Source organism: Anguilla rostrata, chromosome 9 (genome assembly GCF_018555375.3).
Source record: "Anguilla rostrata isolate EN2019 chromosome 9, ASM1855537v3, whole genome shotgun sequence".
Classification (NCBI taxonomy): domain Eukaryota; kingdom Metazoa; phylum Chordata; class Actinopteri; order Anguilliformes; family Anguillidae; genus Anguilla; species Anguilla rostrata.
Genome location: NC_057941.1, coordinates 39,623,980 through 39,648,366, shown reverse-complemented (window position 1 = coordinate 39,648,366; position 24,387 = coordinate 39,623,980). Strand labels below are relative to the sequence as shown.

The 24,387-nt window shown below is 39.7% G+C and overlaps 1 protein-coding gene across 3 annotated transcripts in view; it reads right to left on the bottom strand.

The window, feature by feature from the left end:
- LOC135263748 (contactin-5-like) overlaps window positions 1-24,387 on the bottom strand; it is a 382,506-nt gene that overhangs the window by 113,948 nt on the left and 244,171 nt on the right. The window lies entirely within an intron of this gene.

Genomic DNA, 24,387 nt, shown 5'->3' with positions numbered 1-24,387 from the left:
GTGCTTTTGAGAAATCAGCCTTCAAAGTTTGGCGAGAGATAGTGACAGTGGCCCTGTTCAGACCTTGTATTAAAATGCATCTTGGGTGATCCAATCACAAGTGGACAGCTCTAATTACAGGTGTGAACGCACCCAGGACGCATTGAGGATGCATTGAGATCCAAACACTCAGACCACATTCAGAGGTGGTCTGGGACACATATGGTCACACTCTTTTAGCAGTGTGTACACAACTGCGTCCTGGGCCACACTGAAGGACCACCTCTCAACTGACGTCCTCTGCCTAAGTGGAAGTACATACTCATTCGCGTGCCAACGGCGTCATATTAAAGTGCCAAACAACAAGAAGAAGCCACACTGAATAACAAAATAAATGAGACAAAGTTTGAAAAAAGGATGCCATGTGTCATGGTTCTGTGGTTTGTCTGCGTTTCCCTTTTCGGGCCGCCAGATGGCAGCACTTCAGTTTTTAGTTCTGTTAATTTGCCCTGTTTAATTGTATTATTGTTTTCAATTATTCAATTATTGTTTTTTGGTTGTCTTGTTTTTCCTTCCCTCTCTGTGGCCAGATTGTGCATTGTGCCCTCCTGTGTCTCGTCAGAGTCTTGTCTATTTAAGTTCCTTTCTTCCCTGACTCGGGTGCTGGATCCTTGTGTGTGTTTCTGATTGTGTTTCTGCCCTACGTGTTTCCTCCTGAGAGTAGCTTCCTGTGTGTTTCTGCCTACGTTCCGTTTTTTACGTGTTTTTGGATTTTTGGCTTTTATTTATTTCCTGTGTTTTGAAGTTTTACTTTTTGTTTTTTGAGAATTGCCCTGCGAGGCCTTTTGTTCCCTGCTTTAGGAGACGTCGTGGTCGGGCTGCCTCCCGGTCGGCCAGACCTCCAGCTGCTCAGCCAGCAGACCCCTGACAGACTTTTTTTGCGGAGTCTCGGCTGGCCATTTTTCGAGGGCCTGGTTCGCAGGGGGCCCGCCGCGGGGGGCCTGCCCAGGAGAAGTCTTCTGCTTCGCCCCGCGCCCAGGAGAAGTCTCCTGCTTCGCCCCGCGCCCAGGAGAAGTCTCCTGCTTCGCCCCGCGCCCAGGAGAGGTCTCCTGCTCTGCTGAGAGTCCAGGAGAGGCCTCCTGCTCTGTTGAGAGTCCAGGAGAGGCCTCCTGCTCTGCTGAGAGTCCAGGAGAGGCCTCCTGCTCTGCCGAGAGTCCAGGAGAGGCCTCCTGCTGTGCCTGTTGTCCCGCAGGGGCCGTCTGCTCTGCCCGTTGTCCCACAGGGTCCATCGCCGCGGCCTGCTCTGCCCGCTGTCCCGCAGGAGAAGCCGCCTGCTCTGCCCAGTGCTCCCGAGTCCTCCAGAGCTCCGGAGTCCCCCAGTGTCCGTGCTCCGCCTAGTGTTCTCGCGCCCCCTAGTGTTTACAAGCCGTCGCTGCCCCCACCCAGTGCCCAGAGACCTCGCCCAATCCATGTTCCCAACCGCGTGTCTGTTTGTACACCTGCCCCCTTGTCAGTTGTCCTACCTGCTTGCTTGTCTGCCTGTTTGCCCACATGTCTGTCAGCCAGTTCGTTGGCCTGTTTATCTGCCCCCCAGGCCGTCAGCCCGTCGGCCAGTCTGTTCTCCCGCCTGTCTGCCTGTCTGTCAGTGTGTCAGTCTGCTGTTTTTTTCTGTTGGGGCGAATAGTGTGGGAACGATGTCTGCATCGAGTGCCGTTCAACCCCTGGATGTCAAGTCTTGCAGACTACCTACTGTCTGGGATGAGGCATCATGTACGCTTGTAACGCTATATCGCCTTACCTTTGTCCTCTGCCCTTGTCATGTTGTCTCCTTGATTCGCCTTCTCCTGTCTGTCTGTCCTTGTCTGTCAGCCTTGCTGTATGTCTCCCCGTGTGCTTGTCTTTCTGTCTGCCCTTTTGTTAGGTCTCCCTGTCTGTTCCCTGTCCGAGTCCCGTTCCCCATACCGTCTTGAGCTCCGTGTCTGTGTGTGTTAGTCCAGTCCAGCGTTGTGTTGAGTCCGTCCCCTGTCTATTAGTCCGTTCAGTGTTTGAGTCTAGTCCAGTGTCTGTTGTGTTCAGTCTCTCTGTTCAGTTCAGTGTTGTGTTTTTGAGCCCGAGTCCTGTTCCCCGTCTGAGTCCAGTCCCGAGCCCTGTGTCCAGTCCCGAGCCCAGTCCTGTCTGCCCCAGTCCTGAGTCCAGTCCTGTCTGCCTCCAGTCCTGTCTGCCCCCAGTCCCGAGTCCAGTCCTGTCTGCCCCCTGTGCCGAGTCCAGTCTCCTGTCTGCCCCCTGTCCTGAGTCCAGTCTCCTGTCTGCCCCCTGTCCCGAGTCCAGTCTCCTGTCTGCCCCCAGTCCCGAGTCCTGTCTCCTGTCTGCCCCCAGTCCCGAGTCCTGTCTCCTGTCTGCTCCATTCCCGAGTCCTGTCCTGTTAGTCCCGTTCTGTTTGTCACCCCCTCCCCAGGTCAGTCTTCTGGGACGTCAGGAGCCGTCCCTTGGGGGGGGTACTGTCATGGTTCTGTGGTTTGTCTGCGTTTCCCTTTTTGGGCCGCCAGATGGCAGCACTTCAGTTTTTAGTTCTGTTCATTTACCCTGTTTAACTGTATTATTGTTTTCAATTATTCAATTATTGTTTTTTGGTTGTCTCGTTTTCCCTTCCCTCTCTGTCTTTGTTTCAATTTACTGTTTGGATTTTTGAGTTTTTTCCCTCACTCTGCATTTGGGTCCTAACCCCCCGCTCTCGTGACACCATGTCATTCTACAATCAATATCTGGGACTAAATATTGAATAAATATCCAACCTTACCATTGGTTTTACGCACAGAAATGTCCCTTTTGAGACTGAGTGATCATATATTGTCTTGGACAATCCATTTGTGAAATACAGGCATTTGTGATGCCTGGGTACCTTCCAAAATAGCTGTGAGTAATACCACACGTGCTGTTTATGCTGTCGCCCTTTTTCGTACAGTCTGGCTTGATTGACAATTCATTTATTCAGTAAGTGAGAGTATAAGCTAACGATGTATAACGTGTAATTTTGGTTTTGAAATTTGGAATAGCGTTTTATAGGTCAGCGTAACCAAAAATATTCTAATCATCGCATTCACTTACGCATTCAATTTGTGGTATCAGTAAAAGACACTGCACCTAAAGAAACATTGTCAACAATTTTTCATAATTTCTTGGAAAATACTATTATTGAGGACTTCTGGGCATAGCTAAGCCATATGTTTGCTGATAGACCTACCTGACATCATTTTCTGGAGCAAAACAGAAGCGGATATAACTGTATCATTTTGGTTGGTTCTCAAATCGTGTAAGCTGGCTTTGTTCACCACGTTTGAAAATTTTGAAAAGCGCATAGAGCCATATTACGAGTGCGTCAAACATCTTGAGCGATTTAGTTTGCCTGGAACACGCCAAGGAATAGACTCAGTCTGTTTTTGTTTTGATTTTGCCCGCCAAGGTCTTTGCAAACTTCTTCTTCTTTTAATTTCCGGCAGACTAGGCACAGGTAGGGCATTGCTGCTAGAAACTGTATACAAATATACCAGTTAAAAACATATATATACCGGTTGGTTTTAACCTCCCGCCGGTTAAAAACAACAACGCATTTGGTCTTTGCAAATGGAAATGATGTACGTGTTTATTTGCATATTGAGCGGGGAAGTGAGATCCAATCACAAGTGGTCATTCGAGACACATGTGAAGACGCATTCTGATGCCAGGTGTGAACTGACATCCGTCTCGACTGAATCTAGACACATTCTGGATATATCTGGATACAAAGTACAGGTCTGAACAGGGCCAGTTTCTCACCTGGAGAACACGTGTGAAAACTGGCCTATCATCCACTGGTGGGAGGAGTCTGTGTGATTGGGGGCAGGACAATAGGGCTGGGGGTGTGAACTACATTACATTACATTACATTACAGGCATTTAGCAGACGCTCTTATCCAGACGACGTACAACAAGTGCATTGGTTCACGATGTAGAGGTGCAAAAGAAACACTAGAGTGAAGTAAGGATCGTAGTGCCAGAAGTGACCACATCGATCAGGACTCCAACCCTGTAGAGTAAGCTGTTCAGCAAATAAGAATCCTACCAAGTACAAACTAGCACTGGAATCACATTTGCCTAATCAGACAAAAACAACAATCCTGCCAAATACACTAACGTAATCATATTATCCTAACTAGGTACAGTGAGCTAAACTATAGGCTAGGGAGGGGTGGGGAGAGGTGCAGCCTGAAGAGATGAGTCTTCAGTCTGTGTTTGAAGGTGGTAAGATTCTCTGCTGTTCTGACCGCCACGGGGAGGTCATTCCACCAGCGAGGGGCCAGGACAGACAGCAGACGGGAGCGGGAAGTACAGACGCGAAGAGGGGGAGGTGCCAAGCGTCCAGAGGTGGCAGAACGGAGAGGTCTGGCTGGTGTGTAGGGTCTAATGATCCTCTGGATGTACCCTGGTGCTGACCCCTTAGCTGCCTGGTATGCAAGCACCAAGGTCTTAAATTTGATGCGAGCCATAACAGGCAGCCAGTGGAGGTCAGTGAGCAGGGGGGTGACATGGGAATGTCTGGGGAGGTTGTAGACCAGACGTGCTGCAGCATTCTGGATGAGCTGCAGGGGTCTGATGGCGGATGCTGGCAGACCAGCCAGTAGTGAGTTGCAGTAGTCCAGGCGGGACAGGACCATCGCTTGAACCAGGAGCTGGGTTGCGTAGGTGGCAACTAGCAGCAAAATACAGGTGAGAGCTTTAGGCATTAGGCTTAATGGGCTGTGATAATAGTGATATTGAGAAAAATAAAACTTTCATTCAGAGAATTGTAAAAAGGTGTATAAACAACAAAACAGTGAATACCCTATTCAGTCTTCCCATATTGATTACAGCATAAATACAGTATAGATACGGCCAAAAGTTCTATTTTTGTTTCATCTGACTGGAGAACACTCCTCCAAAAGGTTTTTGTCCTGGTGATCACCAGAAAACTTCATTCTGGCTTTTAAAAAAATGATTTTATGAACTGTTTGGCCATAATGACCCACGCTATGTATGGAGGAAAAAGGGTGAGGCTTTCAATCCGAAGAACACCATCCCAACTGTGAAACATGGGGGTGGCAGCATCATATTGTGGGGGTGTTTTGCTGGAAAAGGGACTGGTGCACTTCAGAAAATAGATGGCATCATGAGGAAGAAGGATTATCTTAAAATACTGAAGCAACACCTCAAGACATCAGCTAGAAAGTTAAAACTTGATTGCAACTGGGTCTGCCAGCAGGACAATGATCCTATGCATATGTTCAAAGGTGTAAAAAAACATGGCTTAAAAACAACAAAGTGAAAGCATTGGAGTGGCCATCACAAAGCCCTGACCTGAATCCCATATAAAATTTGTGGACTGAACTGAATAAGTGTGTCTGAGCAAAGAGGCCACAAACCTGATTGAGTTACACCAGTTCTGTCAGGAGGAAAGGGCAAAATGCCACCAAATACTAACAAAGTGTATGTAAACTTTTGACCTCAACTGTATTTTCTTTATTCTATAGTCATTATATGTACTTCTCATACTGAATTAAACCATATTTACTTTTCCAATTGTACCCAAGGATGTACACAGCACCAGGATAAAAGATTTGTTCAGTCTGGAATAGACTGAACAAAGCAGAAAAAATTGACATGCATTTTCCCCAAGGTGAGCCCAAGTTTCCCCAAAACCTTTCCAAATAAACCAAACCTCTCCAAATTGGAATATTGTGTATATATTTTTTCCCAGCCATATTCCACTTCAAGAAGCTAATTCCATTAAGGGTGGTGCCTTTTATCACAACCAGAGGTGGGTAACCCGGCTTCAAAGAGTAAAAAGACTGACCATGTATTTGTTCCATCACCATGCACTAAACCAGCTGATTCTAATTAGCATAACTCTTCAGCATGATAGGAGAACTAATTATTGTAATCAGCTGGTTTAGGTCATGTTGGTGGAGCAAATACATGGTCAGTCTTTTTACTCTTTGAAGCCGGGTTATCCACCTCTGATCACAACTGCAGTGTCATTGCCGATAAACAAACAAAGCTCTGATAAACAATTGAAAAAGCCTGTGCTAAGCTTCCACTCCTACGCAACGTGAAAACGCAAAGTGAAGTAACTGGGTACATAGCAGAATAGCTAAGCCATCAGTTCAGCTATAAGAAAGCAGTTAACTACGATCAAAAGTTATGCAAATGAGCTTGAAGAACACTGTAGGTTACTGTAATGTATACATTTTCCAAGAACTGGAATGTCTAACTGAGATCATTTTTTAAACACAACATTCAAAGATGACATTTCAAATACACTTATTTTGACTAGCTATGACATAAGGCAAGAGAATAAAACAGATAAAGGAAAACGGGACATTTGAAAAATGAGCGTAATATTTGAAATGCAATTTTTGCATATTTTGTTTTGAGGCTAAAAATGAAAAAAAAAAACATTTGTTTATTCGATTGTTCGTTTTCATATATATAACAAAAAACTAAAAGACCAAATTAACATAAAGCGTTCCCTCTTTTACGAATCAATATGGAATAATACAATCGTACCTGGAACACTGCAACTTTAAAATCTCAGAAATTCTCATTTTAAATCTCGAAAATACAAGATTAATCTTTGAAATATGGCTTTAAAAACCTCATATTTCAGACTCATATTAGGGGAAAGACTGTGTTTTGGCCCTATTCATTTTTTGCAAGAAATTAATGTATGTGTATCTGTTTCTGTTCAACCACCAAAATTATCAGTGTCTGTATCACTAGAAACCATAAGTGGTCAATCCCAGAAGCGAATCGAAAATATAGAGAAATAGGTGTTTTCTGACTTCATTTCAGTCAGATTGCACTTGTTGGCCTTTTAAAGCCTCAAACTGACTTTTACATCATAGCATTTTTCTTAAAGGTGCCACTTGATAATATGACCCTAGTTCATTGGCTTTTTACCTCAGATAAGATATGGCCCTCCATTCAAATCTGATATTGACTTGCATTTACTAGGAGAATAAAGTAAAGTTTACTTTTTTGCAGCTACTAGCACTTGGGTGCAGCCACCTAGGAACAAGCTAGTTTGCGGCATCATTGGTTGGTTTTCTCAAGCTATCGCAACGTATTTCCATAGCAAATAGTTAAATCTTGGAAAGTGGAAAGGTATGAATTTGATTGTAAGTTAAATCACCTTCATCACTACTTGATGTTTCGATAACAAGGCCTAGCTAGTAGTAGTGGCAAGGTAATGATCTAGCTAGACTGCTGATACCAAGACTTAGGTAGGCATACAGCAGAGCTGGTGTTAGCAAGTTACAAACAAGCAGAGATTTTGAAAAAGGTCATTGGCTGCTTCTAATTTGATAGCTAGCCAAAATATCATAACATTAGCTGGCTATCTAGCAAAATGGTGTTTGAGAGCAAACATGGGCTAAAAAGCCATGATTTGAAAATTGGTTAAAATACAAACTAAATAGTATAAAGTATGCAGTTTTTGCCACAACCTTTGATATTCTGTTGCTTTAGCCTACTAATTAGCTGATGAGTTTGCACAGGAACACATTTCAGTACACATGCGCACATATGCTTGTTCTATTTCTGGTTTTTTAAAAGGTTAGCAGAAAGTTCAGTTGTAGGTGTTCTTTGATGCTATATCAGGGTTGCACACAGTATAGTAGCACATAGCATTACATTTATGATATCAGAAGTTTAAAAAAAAAACAAAATGTCAGCTGAAATTGATAAATTGCTTTCAATGAAGGAAACACTCTCAGAAGCCCTTTCCAAACATTCCAGGCATTTGTTTCCTCCACTTCATAATAATGCAAGCCCATTTTTATTCATCATAATTATGGTTGATTAGCATATCTTTTTGAGATGATTAAATCTTCAAAATAATTACTTTCTGGTTCAAATGAATAATTCATTTTAGATACAATTTTTATATTTATCCATGAGTTTAACATTTATTTGCTGTGATACAGATTTAAGATTAATTATTTAATCTGATACCAATTTTTAATGTATACACATTCAATACTTATTTGTCTCGAATTGTTTTGTTTTTTTGTGTGAATAGAATATTCATATATACTTTATATATATTTAATTTTTATTTTATTGTTTATGTTAAATATTTATTTCTTAAGACAGATTTCAAAATTGGTATGGATAAACATTAAAAATATTTTTTGACTTTAATCTAGAAAAAAAAAAAAGAAAATACATTTGTATTAGATTTGATTATTTTATATCTGTAAATATTGTATATTTTGCCCTGGTTTGGGGGAAAAGTGCATATACAAATGAAATGGAACCCCATAGAAATATTAATTTGATTCATTTGAAATAAGCATGTTATTTCATTTCAGTATCACAGATAATGGTAGCATGAAGCTTTGAAAAGGTGACTATGGGCTAATTAAGACTTAATAAAACAAGGCAGTGTTGAATTATCGTCCATACAAGCGTTTTCAGTGACATTTTGTTACTTGTCAGATTTGGCTCAATGGCTCTGCTTCCAATATTCCAACTTGTAATCCATGCTTAATTAAGTCGGATCAGGTTCTAAGCAGCTTCTGACCATTTTTAGCAAATGAAGCTTAATTATAAATGCTAACCTTAGTCAAAGCTGAACTTCAATCCCATGCACCAGCCCACAACACCAATCCAAAGAAACAGACTTCATTGCACTGTTATAAGTCTGGCATTAAAAAAAGGTGAAGGACCTGCATCGCAAATGGTCATTGCAAACACCGTATTTCCATATTCCTGTATGTCATGAAAGGTACCATTTTCTCTCTAAGCAGTATTAAGCTTTATTTCAGCGTTCGGATAGGGTTACTAACAGTGTCTTTCCTTTTATGACTGTGTGTATATATATATATATATATATATATATTAAAATCTTGTAAATTAGATAGTTGTGATTTCATTTGTAAGGCTTTGTAACTGGAGCATGTTGTGTCAGATTATGGAGGTAACTGTTAGCATTATCTTCACGTTAACCTAACTAAAATCAATTAATGGATGAGAAATTAATGATTTTTTGTGTCTAAGTAATTTATCCTTTTTTAAATAAGGTTGCTCATGAGTTAGCTTTGTAAGCAACTGATATCTGATATCAATCATTAACACAAAACAATTTGGGAAGCGGGAATTGTGTTATTTAATGGTATTTTATACTGAAATTATTAGCCGTCCTATCAGTTTAATTGGGCATTTTACAACCACAATCCTTCTGACGAGCCACGTTTATCAGGCTGTGTTGTTGTGTAATGAAACAAAATGCAGCATCAATCTCACTTGGCTTTCAGTAGTTTTTTTTTTTTTTTGATGTAATCAGCATTTGAAGGACAGAGGCATTATTGCATGTACCTTGGAGAAAAATGTCTATGAAACTGATTTTGTCTTGGACTTTTGTTTACAGGTGCTCCTTGGATCAACCCAGAAAGGGGCTCAAAATTAAAGAACAGGGTGGGCTTCAACCAGAGTTTGAACTTTTCTGAGAAAACTAGTTGACTTTGTGTGGATGTCAATGTAGACATCATTTTCTGACTGTATACTGTGTTTACATTGGAGGTTTTATATCTATATATTTACTACCTCTCCACCTTAGCTAATGTCTGGTAAGCATGTTGGTGCAATATGACTGCTGTGCATCACCCAGGTGGGTGCTACACATTAGTGGTGGTTGAGGCAAGCTTCCCCCTCATCACTGTAACGCGCTCTTAGTTTGAGTAAAGTGCCATATAAATGCAATGAATTCCATCTATCCTTCCACCCATTATCTACACCACTTATCCTGAGCAGGGTAGTGGGGGGGGTGCTGGAGCCTATCCCAGCATGCATTGGGCGAGAGGCAGGAATACACCCTTGACAGTCTGTCATTCTATCGCAGGCCACACACACCATTCACTCACACATTCATACCTATGGGCAATCTAGAGTCTCACTTACACACTCATATCTGTGGGCAATTTAGAGTCTCCAATTAGCCTTTGGACTGTGAGAGGAACCCAGAGTACCTGGAAGAAACCCACGCGGACACACGGGCAGAACAGGCAGAATCCCCACAGAAAGCCTGTGGCTGGGATTCAAACCCAGGACCTCCTTGCTGTGAATGGTCAAATTTACAGGTATATTATACAGCATTAACTATAATTTCACGGTAAATTACTGGCTACTGAGTATAGTTGATATGTGAAAATACAAGTGGTTATTGTAATTTTGCAATAGCTGATTACTGCAATTCTGCTGTAGCAAATAGCTATACAAACAGCTATATCACAGTAATCCATGATCTCATTTACTGTGAATAGGCTAACAGTAAATTACTGTGAAGCTTACTGTAAAAGTACTGCAACTAGTAGCCAGTAATTTACTGTAAATGTACAGCCAATTTGGATGGCAGGTATGGCATCCCACAAAGCCATAGCTTCATGGGGCAGCATGTCACATACCTATACAGCACCGAGTTTGGCACTTTTCAGGGTTCTCACAGAAATAACCGTAATGACCACAGACTATCAGCCCTTAAGTACGTTAACTTATATACCTTCTGACCTCGTATAAAAATTCTGAATTCACAAACAACATCACATGTCCACACAATAAAGCCTCAAACATGGGTGATTTTGCCTTTTTTCCTTCTTCATTTTTTCCTGCTGATTACATTATCACAAATGCTCCAGTACCACAATCAATAATTCTCCCCATTGTACATTTATCTACGTCTACCACCAACAAATAACATCTCACCTTGAAAGTAACCAATTGCAGGAAACACAGGCAAAAGGACGTTGTAAACACATTGTGGTTCCAATCTTGGCTTTGTGTGGACTAATAATTGCCAAAAAAAATTTATGTTGCTTTTACAGCTGTATAATCTTTGGGGAAAGCTCATTTTTATTTCATTTAAATGCATTCTCTATCATTTCACATGCAAACCCCACATACTCTAATGTCATTTCAAGACTGAATTTGTCCAAGGACACAGCAACAACTCATCCAGGAAGTCACAAAAGATCCTGGAAGAAGATCCAAAGAACTGCAGCCTTTCTAGCCTTAGCTAAGGTCAGTGTTCATGACTCCACAGTAAGTAAGAGACTGGGCAAAAATAGGATTCATGGGAGAGTATCAAGGCGAAACCACTGCTAACTAAGACAAACATTAATGCTCGTCACACATTTGAAAAAAAAAAAAAACAACAAAAAAAAAAACACCTGGATGGCATTTAGGACTAAGTTCTATGGACAGATGCGACAAAACTGGAACTTTTTGGGTAACATTTTTGTCCTATTATGTCAGAGGTAAAGCAAATAGAGCATTCCACAGTAAGAACATCATACCAACAGCCAAACATGGTGGTGGTAGTGTGATGGTGTGGGGATGCTTTGCTGCCTCAGGACCTGGACAACTTGCCATTATTAAAGCAATAACAAATTCTGCTCGGTTCTAGAAAATGCTTAAAGAGAATGTCCGGTCATGTGTCTGTGAGCTGAAGCTGACGAGTAATTGAGTTATACAGAATAACAATGATCTAAAACACAAAAGCAAGTCCACATTTGAATGGCTGAAAAGAAACAAAATCTAAATTTTGTAATGGCCTAGTCAAAGTCCTGACTTGAACCCAATAGAGATGCTGTGGAAGGATATGAAACGAGCAGTTCAAGCTCAAAAATCAAAATGAGTTTGAATTAAAGCAGTTCTGCAAAGAAGAGTAGGCAAAAACCCCTCCACAGCAATGTGAAAAACTTCAAAACAAAAAAAACAAAAAACATCAAAATAAAGGAAGCATTTGGTCGCAGTGGTCGCAAGGTGGTCGCAAGATTCTCTGGAATCTACCAGAGCACTTTCAAGTTTTAACAGCAAGTAAAGAGTTAAAGTATTTGGCATGGGTCAGTTTAAAAATGTGCTGAACTTCACACATGAAAAAGACAGAAAATGAAGGTGCAGTACATGTCTTCTGCCATAATACAAACCTCCAATGACATTACATCTGAACCCCTTCAACATCTGATCGATACAAAAAAAGGAATATCATTTAAAATTGAGGGGATTAGGTCACTCCTGATAGAAAAGATGAAAAGCAAGCTCTGGCTGTCTCTCTGGAGTGCTAAGACCTCAGAGATGGGGCTGATTTCAGCACATAACAGGCCAAAGGAAGGCACTGTGGGAAACCGGATAAAGACCCTCAGGTCCACTGAGTTTGATCGATGTTAGCCCGTTATGTAGCACAACACAGCTCTATAAGACAAGGACAAGGAACCCTGCTCCTAGAAGGCAGTACTGTATCTGTTTATGGTCTTAGTTTCCACATATTATCCTTGACTCAGTGAACTAAATTAGCTGCATACAAGAAGGGTTTTTCTCTTACATATTAGACCACAGTAAAACATTTCTTACAGGAAGTCTTCAGCAGTTGTTATTGACCTTCTCAATAATGTATAAGTTTATTTAAATAAATAATTAGAGGTTGGCATGAAATCAGCACTCACATAAATGAAATATAGTGCAATATACTGTAAATATGGGGACTTTTTGGGAAGATAGATTGAGAACATATTTCACAGCAGAGTTGCAGTAGTTCCTTAGCCATGCTTTAAGAGATACAAACTCCTTCTGGCACTGCTGTCCCCACGCTTTGTCACTGGCATGGCCATACCTACCATTGAGGACACCAAGGTCATTAACCTGGTATTTTTTCTGAGTCTGAGGTGATTCAGTGTAATATTAAGTAAAAGTGGTGAACTACTGTACATAAAATCACTTCATGTCAGTAGAGCAAAGATTTTATGCAAAGCCAAGACCACCGCTTTCTCGCTGATCACCGTCATTAATGTGTGTGGTGGTGAAACAGACCCATCCCAAGCAGGTCGATTCCGTCATTGCTACAAAATCATTGCTCGGAAAAGATGATGCAATGACACTTGGGATGACTTTACTGTGCAGCGGGAGTGGTAAATCAGACTGCTGATCTGACTGAAGCCAAGAGAAGCATGATGAAGGTGATTATAAAAAGGTGACTGCTTGTATAACCAGATTAATGAGATCAACTTACTATTTCGCTGCTTTATGTGTAGTTTAGTGTAGTCAGTAACCAAATGTAGCTGTCTCTATGTAGCTGACTGTTACATAAACCACTTTTTAGTCAGACTCTACAGTGGTGATCGGCTAATTTAGGCTAACATGATCTAATGCAGCATACATTGCCAGTGGTGATAGTCACAAAGCTAGTGGCCATTCATGAAATCCTGGGGATCTACTACTTTTGTAGTGAACGTGCTCAAATTGCCTTTGAATGCGGGGAAGAGCATTTCTCTTGTTAACCGAAATTGGAAAAGACGTTCCCTTTGTCAAGACAGGCACAATGAAACGTATTAATCTTATGTTCAATATTATATCGACAGCTTGGAGTTGGAGGGGGAGGAGATGGGGGGAAGAGGGTTAAGTGGAAAATGTCAAAGTCTTGGATTTGCCAATTGTCAGCATGCATGCTATATGCAGCATATCTTGAAGTGTACGGGAGACCAGGGTTGGTTCCTCAAGAATGATAACATTTTCAAATGAACTGTCAACAAATTTTTGTTGATGTTCATTAAATTCAGTCCATAACATGAAAGGCATTTTGACTTCAAACTGAATGAATTAAAAGGAACATCTGACCCCTTCATCAGGGTCGGTTATGCCCATAGGTGGGGTCAGTTGTGCCGCTTACCTTAAAGTAAACAAGAGGACATGGTAAGTGATTTCTTTCCATTTTAAAACCAGTGTACATGTTCAATCACATGTTTTCTTCGACCTCAACGTGTAAAAATTGAATACTAAATTTAATCTTTACTCATCATGACAATTAAATGTCATTAATTTTCAGATGTTTTGTGATCATTCTACCCTCTTTAGGATTTCTACTTTTCAGTGTGGATCGTTCAGTGCTGCATATGTAGCAGCACTCTCTGCTCTGTTACATTGAATACATAGTACATATTGTTTTGAAAAAGATGTATTATTATTTAGATGTTACCTTATACTTTGTTTATCTATTTTAATGTGATATTTTAATATTTATAATTTACATGTATGTATATAATAGGACCTTGATTAAATTATCTTCACTGTATTTTATGATTTTATGGTTTCTATGGTCATCTATTAATATTTATATACTTTTGCTGGAGATTTTTTCTGTTCTCTCAGGTGAGTGTCATTGAAATGTACACTTGAAAGAACTTGCTTTTTCCTGTATCTAGATGTATATTCCATTGATATGACATAACATCTATTAATTTTGTGTGATCAGAATATTATATTTGATTATATTTGTAGTTTACCGTTAGCTTGTCAATTTCTGCTTTATTGATGTAATTCTTTTTTTTATTTTTGCAAGCAAATAGTGCTTGTATTCCCTAAGGGACCCAATGTATAATAAAACCACCACCTTTGAACAGTGAAAATCAACAACTGTCTTCTGTTTACTGTGGGAGTTGTCCATCAATTCAACACAATGCAAAGAAAACTGCTACCACTATCAGACATATAGATACTGAGTTAAAGAAAGAAACCCTGTTACACATAGATAAACACTTAACCTGATTCTCCTATATAATTACTGCTTGACATTGATGGGTCCAAAGTGATCATCAACCAATTTGTCCTCTCAAAACATTTAAAAATGCACCAGCTTTGATTAAGCAAATCAATTTTTTCCGAGGGGCATGCCTCCCAACCCCTCTAGATAGGCTAGGTCTCATTACCCTGGTAATTTGCAACTCTTCGAAAGTTGTGTAAAATAAATTCTATTGGCAGCTTACCCGCCCCCCTGAAAACAGGCACGGTTAGTATCGACTGAACGTAATGTGCTGTCTTTCCATCAATATGCCATTTCACATAAACACAACCTGCCACAAAGGCTGTATGGATAACAACGACGGCCTTTTCAGACCAAATTGCAGGCAGCTTCTGTTAGCACAGCTAAATTGTACAAATTAAGTGTGGCGACACTACAAAGGAGCAGGCTGCTCCCACAATCTGTTCATAATCTCGTCTCATAACCAGAAGGGAATTTGAGCTAACAAACCTATGTACACACAGTTTACCTTCTGAGAAGCACTGTTTAGCAACTTGGCTGAAACAAACATGTAAGATTTGGAGGGTCAGAAGAACACCTTCAAAAACACCTGACAGTCTGACAGTTCAATTGGAATCAAGCACTTTTCTAAACTAGGCACAGACCAAATGGTATTTCAATCATCTACAATCATGTTTTTTCACACCACATACCTCAAAAGATTTAATTTGGATTCTTTATGAGTGGATGAGGGTCTTTTGATGGTAAGGTGAAAAGCTTGTCACTACAAAGAGGTCAAACCAGTGTAGAAATACGTGTACATTGATAGGGATATTGCAGAATCAAATCAAAGCAGCATCAAATGGCTCCATAGCATAGAGAGTGCATTCCCTTTCTGTAAAGCATCATGGCTTAATAAATACATCCTGTCAGAGCGGTCTGACTCTTCTGTACTTTGAACTGTGCTGTGGAGAGAACCCTGATCTTGAAAAGCTTCACAGCCTGAGGGAAGAGTAATCGCTTTCCATTTGCTCTTTTCTTTATAAAGGAGAGAAAACAATGAGTCATGTCTTGAATGCATGGTTGAGTAGCAAGTAGATGAGATAGCTGCATGAGCCTATTGTGGCTATCTTTTACGGCTTTCTTTGACGATCTCTGATGGCTTTCCACACAAACGAGACAGAGTTTCTGTATGAGCTCTTCTGTTTACCTGCTCCAATTCCTCACTTCTGTCTTACTACAGTATCACCTACAGTAAAGCTAAGATTCAATCTATCTACAATGCACTCTGTCCAAAGCTTTAGCAAATATTACATTGCTAGTAAATCTCTTATATGTAATAAGCTCATAAATCCCATGCCATAATTGTATAACACTCATTTGAATACTTTGAATTCCTACTTCTTGCACTGAGATTACATCTGTGCAAAATTGTCTGAAGACATTGAATATTTTTGTTTGTTTTTTTATTTATTTGCCACCCAACTCAGGTCTGTATACAGTGAGCTCCATAATTTTTGGGACAGAGACACATTTCTCATGATTTGTCTCTGCATGGGATTAAAGTGCACATTTTCAGCTTTTACTGTATTTAAGGGAATTTTCATACACCTTGTTTTCACCATTTAGAAATTACAGAAATTTGTATACATAGAATAACATAATATAATGTTCTGGACATATCAATGTTCTATAAATGAAAGCAGTCATTTTAGTACTTTGTTGCATACCTTTTGCAATGCAATGCCTGCTTGAATTCTGTGACCTATAGACATCACTAAGAGGCTTGTCTTGGGCACTAGTTGTCATAAGTCTTCTCTTCAGCATATAAATGCATGTTCAATTGGATTCAGATCGGGTAATTGACTTGGCCAGTTAATAATTTAACAGTTTTTCACATTTAAAAAAACTCCTTTCTTACTTTTGCGGTGTGTTTGGGATCCTTGCCCTGCTGTTGGATGAAGCACCACCCAAAGGGTTTGGAGGCATTTTCCTGAGCTTGAGCAGATAAGATGTTTATGTACACTTCAGAATTTATTCTGCTGCTGCTACTGCAGTTTCATCATCAGTGAAGATGAGTGAGCCAGTACCTGTGGCAGCCATACAAGCCCAAACCATAAAACCCCCATCACCACGTTTCACAGATTAGGGCAGTGCTTTGGATCTTGGGCAGTTACCTTTGGCCTCCACACTTTGCTTTTATTGTCACTTTGATACAAGTGAGCCTTGGTCTCATCTGTGAAGACCTTTTTATGCAACTCTGCAGGCTCTTTTTGGCATTTTTTAGCAAACTGTGTCCTGGCCATCCTGTTTTTGTGGCTAACTAGTGGTTTGCATCTTGCAAAGTAGCCTCTGTATTTCTGTTTGTGACGTCTTCTGTGGACAGCAGTCACTGACACATCCATGCCTGCCTCCTAAAGAGTGTTTCTGACCTGTTGGTCAGGTGTTTGGGGGTTTTCTCTTCATTATTGTGAGAATTCTTTGGTCATCAACAATTACTGAGCTCACCAGTGCTCTTTTTCTTCATAACGGTGATGATGTTCCAAACTGTTGATTTTGGAAAGTCTAAGGTTTGGCTTGTATCTCTGGCAGTTTTTTTTTCTTATTTCTCAGCCTCATAATGGCTTCCTTGACTTTCGTTGGCACAACAAATGGCATTAACTGTTAACAAATGGCAATGACCAACTCTAAAGGCCTAGAATCAAGACTAGATACAGAAAGTTGTCTTATATCTGCAAGTAAGCAACTGGTCACACCTGACTAATTGGAAACACCTGTGAAGCCCTTTGTCCCAAAAATTATGGTGCCTTGAAATGGGGGGCTATGTATGAAAAGTGCTGTAATTTCTACACAGTGAAACCAAGATGTATAAAAATACCGTTTAATAAAATCTGAGCATCTGCACTTCAACCACAAATTAATTGTTTGATTACACATCTAAAGTTGTGGAGTACAAATCAATTAAAAAATAGGCGTCTTTGTCCCTAAAATTATGGAGCTGACTCTCAAATTGTCTGCAACTGCAGCCACATTCCATGTGTGAACCACCTGCCAATTCGAGGGATTCTTCAGAGTATCCACAGTTCTCTGAAACACATTATGGAAAAGTGCTGCTTTTCATATCGCGGACCACAGCTGAGCTCACACAGCGCAGCGTGGCTAGAAACGCAGTCATATGAATGCCCTTATTCACCACTGGGGATCACCCAGCATTGACAGAACTTTCAGGCATAACCCCCCCCCCCCCATTTTTGGATAAGCTTATGTCAAAGTTTTTGTGGCACACCTGATACATTTAAACACTGTGGATACTCTCATGTTGTGCAACAGAACCAACTGTCGACCTGCGTCAGGCTTCTCTGCACCAGATTTTTTCTGCCATTACTGTGATGGAAGTCTCTGCTGTTTCACTGGCAGGATAAATCATGGCAGTTTTGCCAACTTTAATTTCTTCTACATTAGTTTCTGTAATGTTCCAGAGCATTACAAGCTTCCATAGCACAATATGCTATGTATAAATGTTTCTTAATAAACTACATTCTCAACACGCGTCAGAGGCACAATCTTAAAAGGAAACTATGAAACAGTACCAGAGCCAGAAATTACACCGACTGAAGCTTTCATGGACACAAGGACCCTACTGTACTTACATTTTGTTTAACAATGAGTACAAAAGACCTTGGACTGTTTGTGAACTAGGATTATTTCTGTTTCCAGACCTCATGGCTGAGAGAGTTGTCAAATAATGAATTTTAATCTTTAAAAATCTGTCAGGCTGAAATTGTAAGGGGAGACCATCTAGGTTCATTGAGGAGCCATTGAGAAAAGAAAAAAAAAACATTTGTTTTCAAAGCAAGGTAATTGAATAGAAGCACATTTTAAACCATTGATTAACCTGTACGAGTTCCCCCACAGTTTCTAGTCACATCTCAATCATGTGTGTACACTGTAATTTATGTTACATGTTTTGCTTGTTTTATTGGACAGCTTGATTATGAATCATATATTAACATTCATATTACTCTTCTTATACCAAACAGAATTTGAACATGGTAGAGCTGATTAAATTGACAACTGAATTTGAAATGAAAATATTTAGTCTGGCTTAGGACCATCGATCGCCCGCCAATGTGTCAGAAAGCATGGGGTTTTCTGTCTGTAGGCACCGTCAGCTGCAACCACATCACATATCTTGGACTAAACCCAGGGAAATTTTAACAGGCTAGCAGGAAATGCAGAGTGTATAGTGGTGAATGTGCAAGAGCTGAGGTGCTGTGCTCCACAGATAGCATCGGGAACAACACCAAATTCAGAGCTTGTCACACCTCTTCGGTTATTTTCACATCTGCATCATTTGCATAAACTGAATGAGCATATATTTGTCATTAGCATTTTTTCATAGTTCTCTCATCATTAACATGTGTATCTGCAAAACGGCATGCATAGTGGTGCACTAATAATGTCATTGACTCATATTTGTCATTCCTGTCTGAATCTCCTGTCTTACTACATGGAATTAGATTGGATCAGAGCAGATATCTGATTTGAAACTGGTGAGAAAGCTAACAGTTAATTTACAACCAGTTTAAGATCTTGTACAAAGGAACTATAGAATTGCACTTTGGTAAACTTTCAAGGTCAGATGTCGTTGAAAATGTTGTTCTATTAAATGAAATTTAAAGAGTAAAAGCACTGAGGGTCCACTGTCTGCCTTACTTGTTTTTTGACTCGTGCTTTAGAGTTTTGTTGGCCAAAATATTTGTCTGTGGAGCAGACCAATGGAAAAGAAACTGTTTGTGATGATCAGGGTGGACTGTACCCATTGAAGCATAAAGCTGCATTAACCACAGCATGGCTTCCTCTTTACAATGCAGTCCTCAGGGCGAGGCCATCAATAAAAAAGGTAAAGATGAAAAAAAAATCATTTGGAGCCCACAAAACCAGGGGGGTGGGGGGCTGTCTGTCCATACCAAAGCCATTAGCACGCAGGCATCTCAGAACTGGAAAACAGGTAAGAAACTATCTAAACAAATATGCACATATTAGAGATGGCGCCAAATAGAAATAGTATATTTAAATTAGGTTGTTACTGGTGCCTAAATCGATGCTGTAATACTGGATACGTCTGACACCACTGCCAGCTCCTATGCAGGAGCTTTTATTCACAAAATACAACTTGGGGAAATTTGAGTTAGAGCGTAATAGCTGAAGATGTATTCCACCCAGGGAAGCTTTTTTATGTTTTATTAAATTTATCTAAGCATATGCAAATCAGACATAAAGGTAAAGCTACAACAATGCGGTAGTTCATAATTAAGATGAAGATGGTGGTGGAGTTCATGTAGTTCATACTCTGCAGTTCAGAGTAAGGATGAGTAACTGTGTTTTGATTTATAAAAACGTGCCTATGTTTGAAACTTGATTTGACTGTTTGCTTACCTGTCATAAAAGCCTGTTACGGCTATTTAACATATACACCAATCAGGCACAACATTAAAACCACCTGCACTTTTCTGTTTTTTTCTGATTTAATATTTTATTTTCTCTGTTTGTAATCAAACAATTCACATGTGGTCAAAGTGCAGACTCAGAGCTTTTATTAAAGGGTATTTTTATACATTTTGGTTTCACCATGCAGTAATTACAGCACTTTTTAAACGTAGTCCCCCATTTCAGTGTTTTTAGAGAAATTCACATAATGTCAAATAAAAGAGTCATGTTTTGTATTTGGTTGCATATCATTTGCATGCCATGACTTCCTGATGTCTGTGACCTATAAACATCATCAGAGTCTGGATGTCTTATTGTCAGGTTGTCCTACAAGCGATACAAAAACTCTTTGCATTTGAATGGATCTCTATGGGAATTGGGGGGTGGGACTAGATTCAGCTGTAAATTATGCTGATACAGTATGGAACACATTATGCACCCCATAGTCTGACATTGAATCTGGACCATGCCAGTGTAGATTGTGGCCAGCAACACTGCAGACTGGTGTGTATTATTCATACCATTACCCTGGAAAAGACAGTTTTAGCAAGTAGGGTTGTCTTCATGTTATAATGCAGGACTGATTCCTGGGTGAGTTGGTGCCTGCACTATGACAGCTGATCATAAAGTATGCTCCTCAAATGCCACAAGTGCACAGGGAGGACCTTGCATTGATGGGATGGTCTTACAAACACAGTCATGAAAAAAGAAGAAACAGGGCTCAGAGAATTGTCTAACAAGGCTGCTGGGTGGTGCATCCTGTATTTGCATTGCATTTTAAAAGAATAGTTAAATTCTTGAATCTCTTACAGTTTTTGTATGAGATGAAGTATATTTTAGATATTTAGTTTCTGATGACCTGCTGCCTTTAAGGTGGAAGTACACTGGATAAGAAGGCCAACTCAGTCAAAATCGAATCACAGCTAACGACGGCACCACGCTCAAATATGTGTGCTGTATACTCATTGCAGCTTCGATGGAAAACATGGTACTGACGTTTGCTGCACCAAACACAGAAAACAACAATGGCTGCGGTGTATAAAGTGCTGGTTGTCATGACATTCTTTTCAGGAGAGCATAAGCTTGAGGTTAAGGAAATGAGAGCTGATTAATATGATTGGGAATCCCAAATTGTGGTGAAAAAAGAGGAAAAGCAAGAAAAAATCATATTTTACAACAGAAGTAATGCGTATAAAAATAATGATGATAATGGAATGTTAAATAATATATAATAATTTATATATTCAATTTTGATTTTGAGGGGATCTTTTATCATTGAAGATTAAGCAACTTTCTTGTAGAAGAAAAAAGTAGCTTACAATTGGGATACATTAATATTCCACATGTTTTCAAGATCAATTAAACTTTAATGACACTTAATTTTTACAAGCCTTTCAGAATTCAGATTCATCAACACTCCTGCACTCTTTGGAACAGATGGAATAGATTTCTGATGCATAGGGAGCACTAACAGCTCAGCTCATTTTTCAGAGAGGTTATTTCCCTCAATTTGAAAGCCTCTGTTTGCCTTGTCTTCATCAATAAAGGGACTGTGATGGGAGCTCGCCCCAGCCAGTGCTGTGAAATCTGATGAAATGAGCACTGATACCGGGGCCATATCTGAACCTCTGTTCAGCTACAGTGGGTCTTTTTTCATTCTCTTCCTATTATTTAAATACTTAACATACACTTGTTATATATTTTTTTCATACCTTATGTTTGTCTCCATCATCCAAAGGGATTTAAACTTATTTTTGTATTTGTATTATAAATTGATATCCTCCAGGGGTCCTGGTAGGCACTCATATGGCACTGTTAAGTGACTAATTTTTACAACTGAGTGGCTTCTTTTTTGTCGAATTTTGAAAAGAATACAGGAATACAGGATAGTGAAATACAGGAAGAGTGAAAGTAAGGAAAGTGAACATGGATTGAACGTCAAATGCACAAAGTACAAAAAGTCCACATTTTCACAAATGAGTGCAACAGTATGTACCTGGTACACTGCACAGAGACACATTTATTTTTCACAGTTTGCAATTTAACAAAACATTCTGCAAAGAAGACAATAAGCTGACAATTAAAAACAAAGCAGCCTACATCAGTTAAGGTTGGATCAAAGGGGAATGATCTATGAGCATGGGAAATGACAGAAATTGGCTGTCATTGGAGATTTATCAGATGCATATGTGAGCACAAATATTCCACTGGAAAAAGCAGATAGATGGCTGGGCAATCACACGTTATTGTAGAAAAAACAGCAGTGCAATGCCATTGGCTGATTTATGAGACACAGCTGAAGAAATATTTCCAAATGTTACTCAAAAGGCAAGATGATACTTGTCCATTCTAACCTATTTTGTCAATACAGAAAGATGCATCTCTTCAAATTGACATGCTTCCCCTAAGCATCATCAATAGAAGAAGTTATTAAACACTTTTCACAATCATATTTAATCATATGTTTTAAACCTTGAACCTTAATTTTAACTGTGCACATGGCATTCACATTTCATTATAACTGTAACTCTGTAGCAAATTATTGAACTACTGTTACAACCTATTTCACTATTTCTTTTTTAAAAGTCAAATTTTATATATCTACTCACGTTTCTGAGTAGCTCCCACTGCATCAAAATAGATCATTTCAAAACACTGCCGCATAGCTGCAGTTGTAAATAATCAGAGGGAATTTAACATGTGAGTGTTAAATGCTTGTATTTACTGCTGTCAGTCATTGTCTATGCTTAATTAGTGATAATACTTCATGGGGATGGTGCAATCATGATAATTGTAGGGATGTGGCTTGACAAAGGGCTACCCTCCACTTGTTGGTAGAGGAGTGGAACACATGCAAGTAACAAGTGAGGACAAAGAGATGACCCTAAGTATGGAATATCTAAAGGAACATATTTAATATTATTTGCTGCTTTCCTTACCCATACAAATCATCCGATCCCATAATAAAAAATATTTTAGCCGTCATTAGTGGCCAAATTACTCTACATTATTTTTTACACTACTATTTTAAATGATTCTATGAATACAGTTGTCGTTAGTCTGTCAGAAATATGCTTCAGACACCCAAGATATTTGTTTATGGAAATGCTCCCCTCATTTGAGTTGATACTAAAAAACATGTCTGTGCATTAGTACTGTGCAATAACTGTAAATGCTCTAATTAGCCTAAATTACACCAACAGATAGTATGAAGATGATTATGCATTAGAATTACATGCTAATTACAGTACAAATAAGCCAATAGATAGCAAACTGAAAATGAAGTGTTTACTAGATTTGGAATCACTTTACATCATTTTCTGCATGCATTTATCAGTGTCTCACACTGCAATAGAGGAATTCTAGCCCAGTCCTCCTTACAAACCTGCTCCAGTTCATTGATGTTAGAGGGCATTCATTTATACACAGCTCTCTTAAGGTCCTGCCACAAGAATTCAATAGTGTTCAGGTCTGGATTTTGACTTAGCACGATTCTCAGCCATTCTATCATAGATGTACTGGTGTGCTTAGGATCATTAGCCTATAGGGAATGGGTATCACGGAGCATTCTGGGATGGCTCCGTCCATCTTCAGAGAATATGAGTTTAAAGGTCTGTATCTGTCAGCTGTGATCTGTCACTGTCATCAGTCATTTAAAATAATTAAATAAATATGTTTTTTTAAATAAATGTATAAAGAACGTGAAAAACTGACATTTCCATACAGGGAAAAGCTCACGAAGGAGGCAAGGGAGCGGTATCAACAAAAACCTTTATTAGTAAATAACATCGACCCGTACGAGTTGCCAAGTTCCGAGCGGTCTACAAATCTTGACAGCTTGCCACTGATTAGTGTGACCGATGTCGGCGCCTATCTAGTGTTTGGCGTTAGCGCCTACACTTGTCAGCAATTTAAAAATTTTTAATCCTTAGAGGCCCATGTCTAATTCACCAACGGGTGGGTGCAAGACCTTCAAATCCACCGACCAAATGCTGACTATATCATCATCCGGACAAAGGTAACATTATGTGTTTACTTATGCTAGCTAACTAGCTAAATCCCCCATTTAACTTCCATGTTGGAAACGCGCAAAATGTTATTCTGTTGTCCAGTTTAAGTTTGGTTAGTTGGTCGTGTGAATGATTGTTTCAACCAATTACACAGCAAGTTTTGCCGACCACGGTGTGAAATTGAGTAACAGGTTTTCTGTCAACAAAAGACTAACGTATTATCCACCGTATTATCCAAAGGCGGCGGACTTGCTGTTGATGACGTCACATTCCCATTCCCTATTGTATATGATATACTTTTCACCAAACCAGCTGATGGACTAACAT